Source organism: Erythrolamprus reginae, chromosome 2, assembly GCF_031021105.1.
Source record: "Erythrolamprus reginae isolate rEryReg1 chromosome 2, rEryReg1.hap1, whole genome shotgun sequence".
Classification (NCBI taxonomy): domain Eukaryota; kingdom Metazoa; phylum Chordata; class Lepidosauria; order Squamata; family Dipsadidae; genus Erythrolamprus; species Erythrolamprus reginae.
The window spans coordinates 156,087,494-156,095,032 of record NC_091951.1 but is presented as its reverse complement, the minus strand read 5'-3'; positions in this window follow the sequence as shown (position 1 = coordinate 156,095,032).

Below are 7,539 nucleotides of genomic sequence, written 5' to 3'. Positions count from 1 at the left end.
ACTGCCTGGACTGGGGGCAATGCAGTGGGGTAGCGAAAATGGAGCTCCACCCTAGAGCACCCAATTTGCCCACAAAGATGTTGAAAGAAAATGCAGGGCATCCAGCATAAGCCTTGCCCATAGTGTGGTAGTAAAAAGTTTGGTAGCCCTTCACTGGGTGGTATATAAGTCCAAATAATAATAAGTAAATTAATAAATAAGTGCAGGTGGGGAAACCTAGGTTCCTTTGAAGCTTGGCTGAAACTGCTGCTTAAGAACGTCTCTTTTATTCTGCCCAATACTTGCTTTTCATCCAGTAGTGGGTTCTAAATCCTGCCACTACCGTTTGCACGCAGGCACCCACCACCACTATTGGTTCGCAGAACCGGACCAAACCAGGAGCAACCCACCGCTGCTCGCATTCCCCTGCAATTCTGTTCCATCCATTCTTCCTGCATTCTCGGAGACTGCCTGGATAACTCCCTGCAGCTTTCCTTGCCATATTTTTTCAGAAATTGTTTGCCATTGCCTCCTTCCTAGGTGTGAGAAATAATAACAAGCCCAAAGTCACCCAGCTGGCTTTGTACTTAAGGCATCTGGTTTCTAGCCTAATGCCTGAACTACTACACCAAACTAGATCTTGGCTTATTTTCCAATGACTGCAAATATAAGAGGACCTCTGTCCCCAAATTCGTTCACGAACACCCCCCCCCTTTTCTTTGCATCTGCCAAATATGGTATTTCCAAGAAGATGACTCATACTGTTAAGAAGACTGACCAGTTCCAAAGAAACTGTCATTTGGTACCTCAGGCAGATTCAACACAATTGCCATGAGCAATTGGGAAGACTGTGGTAGCAGAGAGGTTATGTGAGTTGGAGTCCAAAAGAACCAGTTTAGGGAAGGAAGGCTCCATGACAACCCAGGAAAAATACATGAAATATTACAATTCAGATCACAAGAACCTCACTTGCATGAGAACCATTAAGAGACACATAACACATTTTGGAGGGAAATAATGTTTGCTCTGAACATTTTTTATTTTGATTAAATTAAATTCTTATGAGGACCCTGCTAGGTAAAGATCCATCTTGAAACAGCAGATGTAGCTTCTTGTAACAATACATATATAGATAATTGCACCAGGACTATTATGTAGGATCTATCTCAAAGGATCCATGCTTATAATTTTCTAGAGACTTTTATAGAATTTGCTTTTATATGTTCAATATTTGTTCCATTACAAGGGCATTATTATAACGATTTTCACTTGTAGATATCTAGAATGTATTAATTCCAATGTGGTAATATTGGAAGCCAGAGGGAGAATCCATCAACTGATTATTTATTTTCAACAATTCAAGGAAATCAACTTACTGCCAGGGGCTTTCCTGCATCTTAAGTAATTAATTATTTTGCCCTTTCCAGATGAGAGATTGGTGGCCAGGTGGGAATAGGAGTTGAAGTAAAAAGGTAATGAAAGAGGATCTAATAAACTTCATTCCCTCTCTTCTGTTTATTGTAACTGAAATGTTGAGATTGATATGAAAGAGTGAACAGGGTCTTATTAGAGAGTGGTGTTCTGATTTCACTCATGAAGGGAGCACCATCTAAATTATAATTGACTTTTTGAAATGTTCAGGTGGATAAAGTATTTGTATTTGAGCCAATAAATTGAATTAATAAATATAACCCCCATAGTTATGTTGGGGTTTTGGACTTCACCATACACACCCATTCATTCACCCATTGATTAAAATGAGTTTTGAAATTAAGAGGAAGAAAAATTATTTACGGTATTTCCATACCTCTATAGATTCCATTTACCCTAATCTTAACCCTAACCCTCAAAAAGAGTTAGTTTGACATAATGACTAAGACACTAGCCTAGAAACCAGGAGACCATGAGGTCTATTCCTGCTTTAGGAATAAAACCCAGCTGGGTGACCTTAGGCCAGTTACTCTATCTCAACCCAAGGAAAAAGACTGTAACAAACTGAAAAATCTTGCCAAGAAAACTACCAGGGGCTGCCCAGACAGTCACCAGAACTAAATCTGGTTTAAAGGCACAAGAAGAAGAAAAACATGTATTCAAAAACAGCTAAAGACCCTTGACTGAATTATGTCCTATAAATCTAAAAATACCAGGAACAAGCCGTAAAAGCAATTGTCCTAGTTGATTAAATTGAGGTTCTTGATAAAAATTCTGCACCCCACCCTAAATCCTGGCTTCATGTTTGCCTGGAATGCAAATTCAAAATCCTAGCAGTTCTTACATAGAGGAGATTAAAAGATGTTAAACTAACCTTTCTTCCTGGCAGATGCAACTCAGAAGTCAGGAGATTTTTGAGATAAGGATTCTTTCAAATGGAAAACGCACCTCAAAGATTTAAGTATTTGAGTAGTTAAAAGAAGGTTAGTTTTGAATACACCACATATTTGTTCCCTTCTCTATAAACCATGTGGATCTAGAGTTGCTTTTGAACTGTCCCAGGATCCTCCTATGGCAAAACCTTTAGAACTATTAGAAAGGAAACAAGCAGGGGCTGAGATTAAAAACTTTTCAGAATTTTCAACACAGTCCCGAGAGGCACATCTTCATTTATAATTGAATCCATTTCCAGAGAAAAATCATAGAAATTTCTGTTCCCATAACTGCCCTGCAGAGAAGACAATTTCATTTGGGGGGCAATAATGCCAAGGAAATTATTCCTTCCTTGCTGTCAGTAAAAAGCAGCAGGGCTTAGGAAAATTTATGAGAGAAGAAGAAAAAATGTTTCATGCTTTTCATCCTTACAACTATCTCATCCCGTTGATCAGCTGCAAATTGGTTTGGTGTCGATAATCAGCCTCTTGTTTATCTGCATCTGACTCTTCATGTGATGGATTAAGTAAATAATTGCTGCTTTCAGTCATGCTAGTTATTGGTGCCATCTTGTCTATTGCCTTTGGTTTTTTCAAAAGCACAGACTTCTCCAAACATTCCTGCTTGTGCATTCGGTTTAAATTCACGATTCAAGTGAGCTGATTTTACTTTGGCTAAAAGTTCCTTCATCTAGATTTGTTTTTGCTCTCCAAGATTCTCCCTGGGATTTTCTCCAGCACCATAACTCACAAGCCCCCATTTTTGTTCATTTAGCTTACCTGATGGTCCAGCTTTTACGGTTATGTGTTACAGCTAAAGAAACCATGATCTTGACAAGATGTACCTTCCTTGATGGTGTGATGGCTATACTTCAGTATTTTATCTAATTTGCCATAGCTGCCTTTGTGAAAAGCAGGGGTTTTATTTATCCCTGTGGATTTTTGAGCCCAGGACGATAAAGTTTGCTATTCTTCCACTACTGTTTCATCCCTGACAAATTCTCACTAGCAGATTACTTTTTAAAAATTGAGCAAACAAGCTTTTGCGGTATCATCTTTTACTTTGAACAAGGTACAGCGGTACCTCATCTTACGAACGCCTCTTCTAACGAACTTTTCAAGATACGAATCCGGTGTTTAAGATTTTTTTGCCTCTTCTTCCGAACTATTTTCACCTTACGAACCCAAGCAGCTGCTGCTGGGATGAAGGGGTTTCTTTTTTCCCCCTTTTTTGAAGAAAGAAAAGGGAGGGGCTGCTTGGAGTAGGAAACATTGTGCAGAGAACAACGTGCTTGCAAAGGAACTGAAAGGGTGTCTTTTAAAGAAAGAAACGGGAGGAGGGAGGGGCAGCTTGCGGGAGGAAAATTTTTGCAGAGAACAACGTGCTTGCAAAGGCACTGAAACGGTGTCTTTTGAAGAAAGAAAAGGGAGGGGCGCCCCCCTTGCCTTTCTTCCTTCCCACTCACCCTTTAGCCTAGCCTTGCTTCTTCCACCCGCCCCCTTTAGCTGCTCCTCCCTGCCCTCTGTTGGCCTCCCTTCTAAAGTTTGGGATTTTCCTGAAGGATTTGCACACATTACTTTGCTTTTACATTGATTCCTATGGGAAACATTGTTTCATCTTACGAACTTTTCACCTTATGAACCTCCTCCTGTCGTATGATGAGGTACCACTGTATTTTTTAAAGCCTTCCTTGCTTCCAGTCCCCAAAATGGTTTTATCAGCATAGATGAAGTTAGCATGTCTTGCTGTAATGTTAATTCCAACCTCTTCCAATCCAATATTTTTCATAATATGTTCTGCATATAAGTTAAATGGAAAGGATGTCAGTAAATAACCTTGACACCCTTGTTTCCCAATTTGAACCAATTTGTACTTCTAACATTTCATCCCTAGTGCTGTGAAAAATGTTAAGTGTCACATAGTTCTGTATTCCTCCTCTGCTACAGAAGAGCACAGAGCCTTTTCTGTATTAATTATCTGGTCCTCATACTTTTGTAATGAGTTTCTATGAAAATTGTGAGCAGTTTTGGGGAGCTGTATATGCAGCAGTTCAACTGAAATCTGAAATAAAACAGGTCAATACATTTATTTATTTATTCAATGTTTATGCCGCCCTTCTCCTTAGACTCAGGGCGGCTCACAACATGTTAGCAATAGCACTTTTTAACAGAGCTAGGCTATTGCCCCCACAATCCGGGTCCTCATTTTACCCACCTCGGAAGGATGGAAGGCTGAGTCAACCTTGAGCCGGTGATGAGATTTGAACCGCTGAGTCATCTTCAGTGGTCTGCAGTACAGCACTCTACCTGCTGCGCCATCCCAGCTCATGTTAATAAGAGCAGACGTTTCTACTGGAGTATTAATAATTTTCATATTTTATGTTTAACCTGCATATAAATATGAATGTAATAAATAAAAAATAAAAAATAAAAATAATAGTCTTCGACTTACAACAGTTCACTTAATGAAAGTTACAACAGCACTGATAAAAAGTGACTTATGACTATTTTTCATATAGCGACCTTTGAAACATCCCCACGATCATGCGATCAAAATTCGAGTGCTTGGCAACTAGGTCATACTTATGACCATTTCTGGGTCCCAAGGTCATGTGATCCCCTTTTGTGATGTTCTGACAAGCAAAGTCAATGGGGAATGCAGATTCAATTAACAGCCAGATTGCTAACTTACCAACTGCAATGATTCACAACTGTGGCAGGAAAAGTTGTAAAATGAGGCAAAATTCATTTAACAAATGTTTCACAGCAGAAATTTCAGGCTCAGTTGTGGTTGTAATTTGAGGACTATCTGTATAAAAATTCACATTCCTCAAGACAAATAGCTAAGCCTTTCAGAAGAGGTAATCCTTGTTTAGCAACTGCCTCATTCACAGTTATCATGGTATATTCCGAGAATTTCTCACCTCTCACAACTGGCTCAGTTTCACCTGTTATTTTTTGGAGGGTGACCTCAACACCTCATTGCTAGGAGAAAGAGCCCCTCTCCCCCTGTTCTTTATTTATTATATGTTGTGGTTAGCTCTGGCCCAGCTCCTGCCCCAAGGACTGTGGATGTGGGGGAGACATCCACATGCTGCAGGTCTGTTCCCCCCCCGGTGGAATCTGCTGATGAAGGCTCCTCTGACCAAGAAGACATGAGTGACGGGGAGGAGGAGAGTGTGGTAGATAGCTCAGAAGGAGATAAATTATCTAGCTCCTCCTTGGATTCAGAACAAGAGTTAATGATACAGCCACCCATGCGGAGAGCGATGCATAGGCAACAACAACTGAGAGATTATTATCAAAGAAAATGAGGCCACCTGTGGTTGGGTGGGGCTGTGGTAATTAGTGAGGCTGCTATAAATAGCAGCCTGTGGGTTTGGCCATTGTGGAGGATTATCTGATCCTTGTGTTTCATGCCTGCTTTGCTGACTTTGATCTCTGTGTGCTGATTTCCCCCCGCTTTGCAACTAAACCAGAGCAAAGTGTGTTTCACTTTGTGAAAGAAGAAGGACTGTGAATTGCCTCACAGCTGCAAGCTAAGTATCACAGAACTGATAAGGGACTTGTACAAATTACCAATTTGTTTGGAGACAAGTGCTCTTTGCTATACAAAAAGAGTGCTTCGTTTATTTGCATTTTTCGGTATAAAGAACATTGTTTTGAATTTTCAAACATTTGTGTGTCAGAAATTGTATCTGTGCATTTTTGGGAGGATTCTACCAGAGAGCTCGACAACATTATAGTTATTACAAAAACAATATTTAACTATTTTGAATAATAACAATGCAAAATTTATTTTAGACTGACACAGTATTCAATAATAAATAACTATATATTTTTAATGAAGCAAGATGAAAAGGCAATAAAAAAGGTACTAGCCAGTTTAAAGCCAGGGTAACATGGCTCTTGAGGCTTAAAAACAAAGATGAATTAGTTCTAGTTAGTACTTCAGTGAGAGACTTTTGAGTCTTTTGTGGAAAATTCAGAAGAACTGAGCATCATATAAAAGAAAAAACTGAATCCTTTAGTCAACAATAATTAAGTCCCAATTTTACAAGAATGAGGAATTCAGAACAAAGGGAGTAGAAGTTGAGGGCTATAGAGGGAGAAATTCTCAGGATTGGCCTTGGGGCTGTATTGGGAAAGATAAAGTGTCAGCTGATAGATTAGGCAAAGAGATAAGCTAGGTGTAACCCCCTGATCACACCTGAAAGAGGGGGAAGAAAGGGGTACAGTCTCTAGTTCATTTTTTTTACATCTGTTTTCTCCATCACAAACACCTAGTTCTAAGCAAGACCCAGAAATTAAAAAAAACATTTGAGAAAAAAAAATCAGCCGCAACTACTTCTATAGTTGTCAAAAAATCCTCATAATTCAACCCTAAATGTTTTTACCTCTTTTTTTAAGGCTAGGACTTGACAGGGAATGAAAATAGTCACTAGGCTGATGTTAGTCCCACTGTTTTTCTTTTGGTACCTACTGTTATCTCATCAGTGCCTGTTACTGCTGTTTTTAATGACTTTTGGATTCCTTGCCAGGCACATCAGGAGACCTTGGGTAGCCACAACAGGCTTTCTTTATTATGTGTGATCCCATTTCCGTGCTAAACAACTCCTCAGACCTGACCACCCGCCTTCCAGTAGAACTGCCCCAGGATTGGAGAGTGAAACTGCAGGGAGTAGACATTTTTATCCAGATTCTGAAGATACTAAGGTGTACTTACCATATTCCATCAGCTTTTAGAATTGCCAGAAAGGCCCAGTAAATATAAAGATCAGAGGTTTAGTTCCCAAAATGTCTAGGAAAGCTGAGATAAATCTTGTTTTAATTTTTTTTCCTCCACATCAATAACATAAAAACAACATACATCACATATACCTTCAATAAAAATCAGCATACAAATATTGTTGCTTAAAAACAATAGTACAATAACCTAAGGTGCATTCAAATTTTAATTTTAATTTTATTATTTAATCCATCTCAATATTCCGTCTCCCCACTCCCCTCTTTCTATCTACCTACCTTCTTACATCTTCTCTCCCCTTTCCTACTACCATCTCCTCCTCCCTCCTTCTTCTTTTTCTGTCTCTCCTTCTATTTTCTCTTTCTTTCCCCCTTCCCTGTCTCCCTTCTACTCTCACTCCTTTCTCTCCTCTTACTTCTTAAAATGGGATAAATCTATTTGCAATCCAGG